The following is a 14,579-nucleotide window of genomic DNA, read 5'->3' on the forward strand; positions in this document are numbered from 1 at the left end:
GCAGGACCTTCTAGGGTGATCCCTGTCAGAGAAGTCAGTGGTGGTAGCTGGGCACCATCTAGTTATACTGGACTTGGTCTGGTGGAAGCCATGGTAGATGTAGACCATCAGCCCTTTGGACTAATCTTTCCCTTGTGTCTTTAGTTTTCCTCATTCTCCCTTACTCCTGAAGGGGTGAGACCAGTGTTGTATCTTAGACGGCCGCTCAGAGGCATTTAAGATCCTAGAGGCTACTCACCAAAGTAGAATGTAGAACATTTTCTTTATAAACTATGTTATGCCAATTGAGCTAGATGTTTCCTGAGATCATGGTCCCCACAGCCCTCAGTTCAGCAATTTGGTCCTTCAGGGAGTTTGTATGTGTCTATGGAGCTTCCATGACCTTGTCTTGTACAAGTTGTGCTGGCTTCCCCAGAATTGTATACTGTCTTACCCTTCACCAAAGTTACCACTTATCTATTATCTATTGAATGTTTTTCCATTCCTATCCCTTCCCTCCCTCATAAACATCAAAGATTGTTTCTTTTTGTGTGTAAACCTTTTCATGAGTTTTTACAGTAGTGATCTCATATAGTATTTGTCCTTTTGCAATTGACTTATTTCACTCAGTATAATGCCCTCCAGATTCATCCCATGTTATGAGATGCTTTGAAGACTCATCGTTGTTCTTTATCATTGTGTAATACTCCATTGTGTGTATGTATCAGAGTTGGTTTATCCGTTCATCTATTGATAGACATCTAGGTTGTTTCCATCTTTTTGCTATTGTGGAAGAATTCATTTCTTGTCTCTTCTAACTTCTGGTAGCTTCAAACATTCCTTGACTTACATAACTCGAATCCCTCTCTCTGTGGTCATGTTACGTCTCTTCTGCCTCAGAGCTCCCCCTCTTTCTTTAATGAGGATACATGTGACTGCATTTAGGGACCACCAGGGAAGTCCAGAACAAGCTCTTCCTCTCAAGATCCTTAACTTAATCACCTATTTTTCTCTATAGATAATAGTCACTCTTTTGCCATGTAAGGTAAAATTCACAAGTTCTAGGGATTAGAAAATGGGCATCTTTTTTTGGAGGTTACCATTCAGTCCACCACACCAGTGTTATGGGCTGAATTGTGTCCCCCTAAAATGTGTATCAACTAGGCCATGATCCCCAGTATTGTGTGGTTGTCCATCATTTTGTGATCTGATGTGATTATCCTGTGTGCTGTAATCCTAACCTCTGTGATGTTAATGGAGCACTGGTAGAACAGTGGTTAAGGTTAAAAGTTTGAATCCACCAGCCACTCTTTGGGAACTCTATGGGGCAGTCCTACTCTGTCCTATAGGGTCACTTTGAGTCAGAAACGACATTACGGCAACAGGTTTATTTTGTTTTTTGGTTTTACAATGTTAATAAGCCAGGATTAGAGGCAGTTATGTTAATGAGGCAGGACTCTGTCTGCAGGATTGGGTTGTATCTTGAGTCAATTTCCTTTGAGATATAAAAGAGAATCGAGCAGAGAGGAAAGTGATCTCGTACCACCAAGAAAGAAGCACAGGGAGTGGAGTGCATTCTTTGGACCCAGGGTCCCTGCGCTGAGAAGCTCCTAGACCAGGAGAAGACTGATGACAAGGACGTTCCCACAGAGCTTACAGAGAAAGAAAGCCTTCCCCTGGGGCTGGTGCCCTGAATTCGGACTTCTGGCCTCCTAAACTGTGAGAAAATGAATTTCTGCTCATTAAAACCAGCTCCTCCACGTGTCTGTAAGTTTATTGTACTGTTGTGGCTTCTGTGTTGCTATGATAAAGGAAGCTTTGCCACCAGTGTTCAAATCCCAGCAGGGTCACCCTTGGAGGACAGGTTTCAGCTGAGCTTCCAGACTAAGACAGACTAGGAAGAAGGGTCCGGCAGTCTACTTCTGAAAGAAATTGTCCAGTGAAAACCTTATGAAATAGCAGCAGAACATTGATATAAGCTGAAAGATGAACCTCTTAGGTTGGACGGCACTCAAAATACGACTGGGGAAGAGCTTTCTCCTCAAAGTAGAGTTGACCTTAATGACATGGGTGGAGTCAAGCTTTTGGGACCTTCATTTGCCAATGTGGCCTGACTCAAAATGAGAAGAAACAGGTATAAACATCCATAATAATCAGAACATGGAATGCATGAAGTGTGAATCTAGGAAAATTGGGAGTTGTAAAAATGAAATGGAACCTATTAAGATTGATATTCTGGGCATTAGTGCACTGAAATGAACTGGTATTGGCCATTTTGAATCAGACAATCACATGGTCTACTATGCTGGGAATGACAAATTGAAGAGGAATGGTCATTGTCAAAAAGAACATTTCATGATCTATCCTGAAGTACAATGCTGTCAGTGATAGGATAATATCCATATGCCTACAAGGAAGACCAGTTAATACAACTATTATTTAAATTTATGCACCAACCACTAATGTCAAAGATGAGGAAATTAAAGATTTTTACCAACTTTTGCAGTCTGAAATTGATCAAACATGCAATCAAGGTGTGCTGATAATTACTGGTGATTGGAATGCTAAAGTTGGAAATGAAGAAGAAGGTTGGTAGTTGGAAAATATGGCTTCGGTGGTAGAAACAATGCCAGAGATTGCATGATAGAATTTTGCAAGACCGATGACTTCTTCATCGCAAATACCTTTTTTCACCAACATAAATGGCAACTATACGCATGGGCCTTGCCAGATGGACTATACAGGATTCAAATCGACTACATCTGTGAAAACAGACAATAGAGAAGCTCAATATCATCAGTCAGAACAAGGCCAGGATTGACTGTGGAACAAACCATCAATTGCTCATATTCAACTTCAAGTTGAAACTGAAGAAAATTAGAACAAGCCCAAGAGAACCAAAGTATGACCTTGAGTATATCCCACCTGAATTTAGAGACATCTCAGGAAAACATTTGATGCGTTGAACAGTGCTGACAAAAGACTGGACGAGTTGTGGAATGACGCCAAAGACATCATACATGAAGAAAGCAAGAGATCATTTAAAAAGACAGAAAAGAAAGAAAAGACCAATATGGTTGTCAGAAGAGACTCTGAAACTTGCTCTTGAATGTTGAGCAGCTAAAGCAAAAGGAAGAAATGATGAAGTAAAAGAGCTGAGCAGAAGATTTCAAAGCAGCTCTAGAGGACAAGGTATCATAATGACATTTGCAAAGACCTGGAGTTAGAAAACCAAAACAGAAGAACATGTTCCACATTTCTCAAGCTGAAAGGATTGAAGAAAAAATTCAAGCCTTAGAGTCGCAATATTGAAGGATTCTATGGGGAAAATATGAAATGTTGCAGAAGCATCAAAAGAAGATGGAAGGAATACACAGAGTCACTATACCAAAAAGACTTGGTCTATGTTCAACCATTTCAGGAGGTAACATGATCAGGAACTGAAGGAAGAAGTTTGAGTTGCACTGTAGACATTGGCAAAAAATAAGGCTCCGGGAATTGAGGGAATACCAACTGAGATGTTTCAACAAGTGGATGCAGCACTGGAAGTGCTCACTCATCTATGCCAAGAAATTTGGAAGACAGATACCTGGCCAGCCGACTGGAAGAAATCCATATTTATGCCTATTCCCAAGAAAGGTGATCCAATTGAATGTGGAAATTACTGAACAATACCATTAACATCCCACACAAGTAACATTTTGCTGAAGATCATTCAAAAGCGGCTGCAGCAGTGTATAGAAAGGAAACTGCCAGAAATGCAAGATGGATTCAGAAGAGGACATGGAACCAGGGATATCATTGCTGATGTCACATGGAACCTGGCTGAAAGCAGAGAATACCAGAAAGACGTTTACCTGTGTTTTATTGACTATGCAAAGGCATTCGACTGCGTGGATCATAACAAGTTATGAATAACATTGAGAAGAATGGAAATTCCAGAGCAGGTAATCATGCTAATGGGGAATCTGTGCATAGATCAAGAGGCAGTCGTTCAAACAGAACAAGGGGATACTGTGTGGTTTAAAGTTAGGAAAGGCGTGCAATCTGTATGCTGAGCAAATAATCAGAGAAGCTGGATTATATGAAGAATAGGGCATCAGGATTGGAGGAAGACTCATTAAGAACCAGCATTATGCAGATGACACATCCTTGCTTGCTGAAAGTGAAGAGGACTTGAAGCACTTACTGATGAAGATCAAAGACCACAGCCTTCAGTATAGATTACAACTCAACATAAAGAAAACAAAAATCCTCACAACTGGACCAATAAGCAACATCCTGATAAACAGAGAGAAGATTGAAGTTGTCAAGGATTTCATTCCACTTGGATCCATAATCAACACTCACTGAAGCAGCAGTCAAGAAATCAAAAGATGCATTGCACTGGGCAAATCTGCAGCAGAAGACCTCTTTAAAATGTTAAAAAGTAAAGATGTCACCTTGAAGGCAATTGCCTCATACACATGCAAAAGCTGGACGATGAATAAGGAAGACTAAAGAATTGATGCCTTTGAATTGTGATGTTGGTGAAGAGTATTGAATACACTGTGGACTGCCAAAAGAATGAACAAATCTGTCTTGGAAGGAGTACAACCAGAATGCTCCTCGGAAGCAAGGATAACATACTTTGGGCATGTTATCAGGAGGGATCAGTCCCTGGGGAAGGACATCACGCTTGGTAGAGTAGAGGGTCAGTGAAAAAGAGTAAGACCCTCGAGAAGATGGGGTGAGACAATAGTTGCAACAATAGGTTCGAGCATAACAAAGATTATGGGGATGGCACAGATCCGGGCAGTGTTTTGTTCTGTTGTACATAGGTTTGCTGTGAGTCAGAACTGACTAAAAGGCATGTGTTTAATTAAAAAAAAAAAAAATTAATCCCTGTACTGTATTTGTTGGGGTGTCAGGGTGCCCTTATAAAAGGGAAGCCATTTGAGACAAAGCAAAGCTGAAACTATTTCATTTAATAGCATCCCATTTTCATCAATGAGGAATAAAGTGCAAATAGCCAAACTTCCCACTGTGTGGTACTTAAGAGTGATGTGACCTAATTCCCTAGAATAAATTTGCCCAGAGAAGCAGAGTTTGTTGTTTCCATGGAAAAGAGCATGGAAGAGCTCTAGAAATAGACCAACGTGGGCTCGAGTTCAAGTTCTTCCATTTTTAATAGTTGGACCTTTGGTAAAGTGATTAACGTCATCTGCAAATGGATATAATACCCATCTTCATGGGTACACGAATTTAAATATATGGGCATAAGATTTAAACATTAAAAAAAGTCCTAAAGCACCAAGCACAATGGCTGGCACATGGTTGACTTTTGACTAACAACAGTAAATACTATTATTACGTACATGGGGAGAGCAGGTAAGCACATTCTAAATAAATTACATATGTATATTTATAAAAGACAAGAAACACAAGACTGGATTTGGGAAAATACTTGGAAACTCATTTTACAATACTATTTTTAAAATCATAAAAATTTGGCTGGCTGTTTTTGAGACAGAAATTATTTTTCAAACTTTGTAGGTCTTAAGTACTCTTGGACTATATTTTATTCTTCAAAAAAGAGTGTAATATGTTTATTTATTTCAACAAAACTTCATTGAACACTTACCATGTGCAAAGAATTATACTGGGATTTATAAGCCCCAATTTCCAAATTGTACTGAGCGCAAAGAGGTTTTTGACCAAATAAGTGAAGGTTCCAAATGTACCTAGACATTTCAGAATGGAGCAGCTTTCACAAAATGGTGGAACACGTGACTCCTGTAGAAGTCATTGTTTCTGCTTTTGCCTGAAACGGGATCAGGCAAGAGTCACGATGTACTTAATAAAACAGCCACAGAATCAGATCAGAAGCTCAGGTTAAAGACCACGGCATAACTTAATATAAACCATAAACCAAACCCACTGCTGTCGAGTCAATTCTGATTCATAGTAAAAAATACATAAAGCATGATTTTCAAGGTATAAAAATCAAAACAGAGCAAAATTGTATAGAGTTGCATTTATGTCAAGGGAGGCAATAAGGGGTAGCAGAGAAGGGTACAGCTTTGAAGTCCAATAAAGCTAGATTTGGACTGTAGTTCTGTCACTCATTGATAAGTCTGCAACAGGTTAGTTCTTCCTGAGCCTCGATGTCCTCATTAGTAAAATGGGGAAAAGAATGACTATGTACTTCACAGTGTTACTATGAAGATTAAAGGAGTGCTGAGCATTAGGCTGCTAGTGAGTATCTGGCATGGAGTAAGTGCTGAATAAATGCATTTTGTTCATGAAAATAAGAATTGGTAGCAGAGTTGACTTTATTTGTCTAAATTATTTTTAAAAAATGTTTTCAAATTTATTTGCATTAGTCAATGTATAAAAGAGCCCTGGTGGCACAATGGTTAAGCGCTCAGCTGCTGACTGAAAGATCGGTGGTTTGAACCTACCCAGCAGAAGAAAGTCATGCTGATCTGCTCCCAGAACAGTTACAGCCTCGGAAACTCTGGGGGGCAGTTTTACACTCTGTCACATGGGGGCGCTATGAGTTGGAATCAGCCCGACAGCACCCAACAACAGCAACAAAATATAGTTGTCAACTAGAAGGATGTGTTTCACTACTCATTTGTTTCATCCATATATTCGTTTCATATATATATATATATATATGCTTTGAAGGCATTGGAGAAAAACAAGGCTCCAGGAATTAATGCAATATCAGTTGAGATGTTTCAACAAACAGATGCAGTGCTGGAGGTGCTCACTCATCTATGCCAAGAAATCTGGAAGACAGCTTCCTGGCCAACTGACTGGAAGAGATCCATGTTTATGCCCATTTCCAAGAAAGGTGATCCAATTGAATGTGGAAATTATAGAACAATATCATTAATATCACACACAAGCAAAATTTGGCTGAAGATCATTCAAAAGCAGCTGCAGCAATATATTGACAGGGAACTGCCAGAAATTCAGGCCAGTTTCAGAAGAGGACGTGGAACCAGGGATATCATCGCTGATGTCAAATGGATCGTGGCTGAAAGCAGAGAATACCGGAAGAATGTTTACCTGTGTTTTATTGACTACGCAAAGGCATTCGACTGTGTGGATCATAACAAACTATGGATAACATTGCGAAGAATGGGAATTCCAGAACACTTAATTGTGCTCATGAGGAACCTTTACATAGAACAAGAGGCAGTTGTTCAGACAGAACAAGGGGATACTGATTGGTTTAAAGTCAGGAAAGGTGTGTGTTAGGGTTGTGTTCTTTCACCATACCTATTCAGTTTGTATGTTGAGCAAATAATCTGAGAAGCTGGACTATATGAAGAAGAATGGGGCATCAGGATTGGAGGAAGACTCATTAACAACCTGCGTTATGGAGATGACACAACCTTGCTTGCTGAAAGTGAAGAGGACTTGAAGCAAGAGGACTGATGAAGATCAAAAACCACAGCCTTCAGTATGGATTGCACCTCAACATAAAGAAAACTAAAATCCTCACAACTGGACCAATAAGCAACATCATGATAAACGGAGAAAAGATTGAGGTTGTCAAGGATTTCATTTTACTTGGATCCACAATCAACACCCATGGAAGCAGCAGTCAAGAAATCAAAAGACGCATTGCATTGGGCAAATCTGCTGCAAAGGACCTCTTCAAACTGTTGAAGAGCAAAGATGTCACCCTGATGACTAAGGTGCCCTTGGCCCAAGCCATGGTATTTTCAATCACATCATATGCATGTGAAAGCTGGACAGTGAATAAGGAAGAGTGAAGAAGAGTTGACACCTTTGAATTGTGGTCTTGGCAAAGAATATTGAATATAGCATGGACTGCCAAAAGAATGAACGAATCTGTCTTGGAAGAAGTGGGGCCAGAATGCTCCTTAGAGGCAAGGATGGCGAGACTGCGTCTTACATACTTTGGAGATGTTGTCAGGAGGGATTAGTCCCTGGAGAAGGACATCATGCTTGGCAGAGTACAGGGTCAGTGGAAAAGAGGAAAACCGTCAACGAGGTGCATCGACACAGTGGCTGCAACAATGAGCTGAAGCATAACAACGATTGTAAGGATGGCACAGGACCGGGCAGTGTTTCATTCTGTTGTGTACAGGGTCACTGTGAGTCAGAGCCAACTCGACAGCACCTAACAACAACAAATATATATATATATATATATATATGTATTTTCACACTCTCACCTTTGCATATACCACAGTGAAGCTCCCTACTAGCTGCTTGGATGAAAACCCTGCTTATCTAAGTATTCGGTCTAAAATACCCAGATACAGCTCCTGTTCTCTGAAATCCTTCCATTTTCCACTCATATTGGCATCAGCCTGCATCGTTGTTAACTGTAAACTCTGGCAAGGAGTTCAGAATTTTCTTAGAGGAAAACATGGTCTTCCTTTTCAGAGTTCGAATTTTATGGACAGCCCAAATGTTCAGTAAAAGAGCTCTAATTAGTTTTTCTGATACCACTACATTCCCATGTGTGAGTGAATCCATATTTTCACATGGTCAGTGGAGGCAGAAATAGAATGCATTTTGACCCATTCACTATAATTCTCCTCTCGTGAACACTTATATTAAAGTTACTCAAAAGAAAAACCCCAGCTGACCTGAGGTATAGCTCCATTCATTGCCTTTTCATACTCGACACTGATAAGAATTAGGAACTTATTTATATTTGGGGGGAGAGGTAAAAGGAGACATGAGTGGACTCAGGTAATACTGTAATTGGGATTTTTTTTAAAGTTGCCCCAGGGCCTTTGCTCAGAATAAGGAAAGAATAAATTTCTGACTGCCTTCCTTCTAACTATAGAGGCTGATGGACTGGCCAAGAACTCTGTTTAAGAATATAAACTGGGGCAAATTAGAGGGTATCTTAATTACTTAGGAGCCCTGGTGGTGCAGTGGTTAAGCGTTCAGCTGCTAACCAGAAGGTCAGCAGTTCAAATTCACCAGCCACTCCTTGCGAACGCTGTGGGGCAGTTCTACTCCGTCCTAGGGGTTGCTGTGGGTCGGAATCAACTCAAAGGCAACGAGTTTTGGTTTTAGGTTACTTAGTGCTTCTGTAACAGAAATACCAGAAGTGAGTGACTTTAAAGAACAGAAATTTATTTCCTCACAGTTCAGGAGGCTAAAAGTCCAACTTCAGGACACCCGCGATAGGGGAAGTTTTTTCTCTGTTGACTCTGGGAGAAGGCTCTTGTCTCAGCTTCTGTACCCCGGGATTCCTCAGTTCCTTGATGATCTTCAGGTGGCATCTGTCTTCGCCCATTTGTGCTTGCTCCTGTGTGTAATTCTGCCCATTTTATAATTCAGATGTTAATCCTAATTAACGCAACAAACAAACCTCTATTCCTTAAATAAGCCTACATCTACAGGTGGCAGAGTTAAAATTCTAACCTGCGAAAGCGGGAAACTGTGTAAGGCAGAAATCTGAGAAGGAAAACTCAAGTGTTTTCCACTAATAGAGAGCAGCAGAAAAGTGGTAAGATTGTACCCTGTCAAAGGTGGAAAACTTGTGAGACCCGGAAAAACAAGGCAGTCCCTGTGTTGTTCCGGCTTTCACAACTTTCGCTGTATTTTGAAGGAACACAATTGAATCCATGACAAAGCGGAACATAAAATTGCAAAGCTTGTTACCATCTTGCCTTGCTAAGGGTGTAGAATCTTTGGTTTTGGAAAATATCTTCATAGACTTTCTTTGGTGGTAAAAAGTTTGGAAGGAGATAATTGATGGAAAAAGTCCAAACTGTACTACATAATAAAGGTAAAAACGAACAAGAAGCATCTAGAGAAGTTCCTCAGCAGCTAGACGGGAAGGACACTTTGGAGAGGTGATGTCTCTGATTTAGGAAGAGGGGAGAAGGAACAGTATTTGGTTAGACAGAGACAGCAGGCCTCGGCAACACGGCAACATGCCAAGCAGATTCTGAAGAAAAAGATGAGCAAGATATTCCCAGTGGGAGGGATGGCAAAGGGACTATTAAGACAGTCATGACTAGTATTTAATTTTAATCTGTTTCTTGTCATCTAGGGGGATTATCATTCCATTTAATATCACCAACCTTCTGTAAATTCCATTTCATGTAGCATTCTTCAGCTTGCAGTGCTTTGGAGAATCAAATAGAAGAAGCAGTGACTATACAGGAGGTAAAGTAGATGGAGACAGGACAGCAACCACAGGAGGCAAGATGGGAATTCAATGAGAACAGAAATCTAGGGTGAAAATCCATCGGGTTGTAGCTACAAAGTAAGTAAGCTCAATAAATACCTGTTGAATACATGAATGAATGAATCCCTGGGAATATTTGGGTAGAAATTCTTGGCTTCCAAGAGTCTGCAGTATTTTGGGAGTGTGTTGAGACATTTTATTTAGATATTAATAAAAAATAATGCTCTCAGAAGCTTGTAGGACTTGAGGACAAATTATTAAGACCTTGATAATGGGAAATGACCAATATTAAGTTGAGGATGCTTTAACCTGCTTTTTCTAGAGAGCTGTGTTTTGCATTTCTGCGTATTGCTTACGTGTTTCTAGGAAGGATTATGGGAAAGCTTACTTAGATGCTTCTTTAGACTCTCAATTACATTCAGAGAGGAAGGCTCAGTTCCATTAATGAGAACAACTACTCAATGGCTTTCATTTCTCTCAAATACAAGAAGAGAGTGTCATGTGACACCATGGGTTGAGGGGACCAAAAACCCAAACCCATTGCCACTGAGTTGGATCTAACTCAGAGCAACCTTATAGGACAGAGTAAAGCTGTCCCACAGGATTTCCAAGGTCATACTCTTTATAGAGGCAGACTGCCACATCTTTCTCCTGCAGGGTGGCTGGTAGGCTTGAACTACGAGCTTTTGGTTAGCAGCTGTGTGCTTAACCACTGCGCCACCAGGGCTCCTTATGGGGTGGACAGAAGTCATTAAATCTTATAGCATTGGAGTCTTGGGAAATGGGTTAGGAGTCTGTTCAAAGTCATGTAGACTTTCCACTAAATCATTCAAGGTGGGAGAACATGAAAAAACAACTGATTTTCCAGTCCATCTTGTTGATGATGACAGAATGTATGAAGCTACCATGTTGGCTACCTATCCTAGAACTATGGTATTTGGCCAACCTCAGGCCAACAGCTCAAGACTATAATGACACACTACTCCTCGAATCAATGAACATGGTCTTTCTAAACTAGCAAACGTTATGTTCTCTACCAACCAATTGCCATCGAGTTGAATCTGACTCATGGCAACCTTATGTGTGTCAGAGTAGAACTGAGCTCCACAAGGTTTTCAGTGGCTTATTTTTCAGTAGATCACCAAGCCCTTTTTCTAAGGTGCCCCTGGGTGGACTCGAACCTCCAACTTTTTGGAGAGCAGCTGAGCACATTAATTGTTTGCACTACCCAGGGACTCTTTTCTCCGCTAAAATTCGCTCAAAATAAAACATACCGAGAGTGAAATGAATTAATGACTGATAGTATTAATTCTGAAATTCCTAGAGTTGAGCAATATAATTGCATTATATTTTTACATTTTGCATTTTAGAATAGCCCCGTTACAGAGTGAGTCCACCTGAAACAAAACCTTCAGTAAAAACAAGACTTTCCTTAGCCCAGTGGTATTCAACTAGGAGTGATTATGCTTCCCAAGGTACATTTGATAATCTCTGGAGATGTTTTTGGTTGTCACAGTTGGGGGGAGGGGGGTTTGTCACTGGCATCTGGTGGGTAGAGGCCAGGGATATTGCTAAACATCCTACAATGTACAACAAAGAATTAACCAGCCAAAATTTCAGTAGTGCCAAGGTTGAGAAACTCTGACTTAGCCCCAAAGGTTCGAGGTGCTTCCAATCACTGTTAACAACATTTACTGAAGCTTACTGTATGCCGAGTACGTACTAAAAAACCCAAAACCAAACCTGTTGCCATCGAGTCGATCTCAACTCATAGTGACCCTATAGGACAGAGTAGAACTGCCCCACAGAGTTTCCAAGGAGCAGCTGATGGATTCAAACTGCTGACCTTTTGGCTAACAGCCAAGCTCTAAACCCCTGCACCACGATGGCTCCACGTATGCACTAGGTGCTGTGATTTCAGAGTTCTGCTCTCAGTCACTCCACAGTCTAGAAGGGGAAACAGGTAGAAATGGAGACAAATAAGAGGAAAATGTGTCAATAAAGGTATGGGTGACATACTTTGGTAATGCAAGAGAGTAATTGACAATGAGAAGTAGCTAAGAGTTTCTGGGGGTTGAATCACTACTTCTCATAAAATTATTCCAGGATATGCTAAGTTTTGTGCTACCTGGAGATAATATTGTTCTGTGAGGCCTTACATAGTGGTTTTAAAGGTGAATGAAGCCAAACCTCCTAAACATATTTCATTAAAAACTTTTTCTCTATGCAGATAGATGTATGGTGGCTTTCCTAGTGCTTGGTCAAAAGCAGTTATTTTTCAAATCGATTTTCCTGAACTCCTAAATGTCTTAGATGTGCCTCAGGGATGGCCTGGGGTGGGGTAGAGGGTGGGGCTGGGGGGCTGGGGGATGCTGACAGATTGGGCTTTGGGCCTTGTATTCCCACCAGAGCCCCACTTCAGCAAAGAAGCTTTGTTTCTTATCTGTGTCCTATAATGAAATACATAGTAAGACTTTATTAGGAAATCCCTTTTATAGAAGTTTAAAATTTATTGGTTTAAGGGATTCACATTTCCACAGTGGAAGCCAAGAAATCACACTGATGGGAGTTTTCAAAGACAGTGTCGTATAGTAGAAGAAATATTACACAAGCAATGAGGAGACCTGGGTTCTAGTTCAGCTCCGCTTTGACAAGTTTAGTGGCTGTGGACAAGGAGCTTCATCTCCTCAGGCCTCTGACTCTTCACCTGCAAAAGGCAACGGTGATTCCTAATTACCTCTGAGGTAGCTCTTAGCTGCAAGACGCTGTTATGTAATTACACGATAATGCTCATGAAATAGAGAAGGTGTTTACATAGCGCGTATGACACAGGGAAATAGACCCTTGACCTAAAGGTGAGTTGGATTGTCATGGGTGTCCTTCCTAAGAGAATGGAAGCTTCCATATGAACAAAGAGTTAAGATTTCCTAATATTCCAAGTTCAGAGATTCACCCTTGAGTCTTTCATTGGTCTCACTGAATACCCAAATGAGGAAGAATTCGCTGCTCTCAAGCTTACTTGTGAACATTGAATGACAACGGAAGATACTGATAGGAGAATCTGCATTTGGACACAGAAGATACAATTCAGTGGTTTCATCACTGTGTCTAGCGAAATGGCAGATGTTCAGCACAACTGGTGGGTCAGGAGTGGCCCTTTTTTTCTGTAGGTCTGGTGTGCCCAGGAGAAGCTGATGAAGGACAATAATCCTTTAGCAAGGAACCCCCCATCCCTCCCCCTCCCAAAAAAATAACAGTTGCCATCAAGTCGATTCTAATTCACGGGGACTCCGTGTGTGACAGAGTAGAACTGTGCTCCATAGGATTTTCAGTGGCTATTTTTCCAAAGGAGATCACCAGGCCCTTCTTCCGAAGTGCTTCTGGGTGGACTTAAACCTCCAACAGTTCAGTTAGCAGCTGAGGGCGTTAACTGCACCACACAGGGACTCTGAACAGTAAGGAGGGGGAGCCTTATGCCCTTCTTCCTTCCCCCTAAGAGGCTGCGTGACCTCCTTAAGTAAAGCAACTTGGCTTGCACCTGCCCTGACCTGAGCACGTCAGACGAGCATATTTCCGATAACGAGAAATCACGCCTTTCATTTACTCATTCAATAAATATCAAGATATTGAATACTAACTATGTGCCATGTAGCTGAGGTGCTACTTTGTTCCTACTGCCACGCCTGCAGATGCAGGTGGCTTCAATGCTCATCACCGCCCTCCTCGCCATCTGCGGTGTCCAGAAGCAGTGTGTTTCCTGCAACCACAAGCCAATGAACCTCAGTAGAGCAATTTCCCCAGCCTTTCCCCTTTTTGTGTTTTATAACTCCGTGAAGTCACATCTCCCCTGGGCTATTGGAGCAATTCAGCTGAGCCTGAAACCTGCTGAGAAGAAGAAATTAGAAAGGTGGGGGCGGAGTGAATGGCCAGAGCTCTTCAGCCTGGCACTACCCCATGGGTTCAGCAGGTTCTATGCTACCCTTACAAGCTTGGTCAGTGAGCCATGCCTCCCTGGGGAGGTGCTAGGACGTTCAGTTACTCTAAAGGACCCGCCAGGCCAAACTTCCTGGAGAAAAACCCGCTCTCCATAAAACACATTCTGAGTAACACCAAAGTGCACAGTGACCCTTAGCTTTCTTCTTCTGAACAAATTGTTTAAAGACCAAGATGTGTTGGGGAGATACGGGCACTGGAGAATTAGCGGCAGGTGCTATTTATAGAGTCACTGAGCTCTGCAGAGTTACCTCTGCCCAGGGAAAGCCATTAATCTTCTCCAGGCAAAGAAAAAAGGAGTAATAAACTTAATAATGATTTAGTAAAGCAGGGAGAGAAACCACTGAGGCTAATACTAAGGTGGATCTAAGCCAAGAGATTAGTTTCTCCCTGTGGAAAACACACACACACAAACACACGCACACGC

This window comes from Loxodonta africana, chromosome 16, assembly GCF_030014295.1.
Source record: "Loxodonta africana isolate mLoxAfr1 chromosome 16, mLoxAfr1.hap2, whole genome shotgun sequence".
Classification (NCBI taxonomy): domain Eukaryota; kingdom Metazoa; phylum Chordata; class Mammalia; order Proboscidea; family Elephantidae; genus Loxodonta; species Loxodonta africana.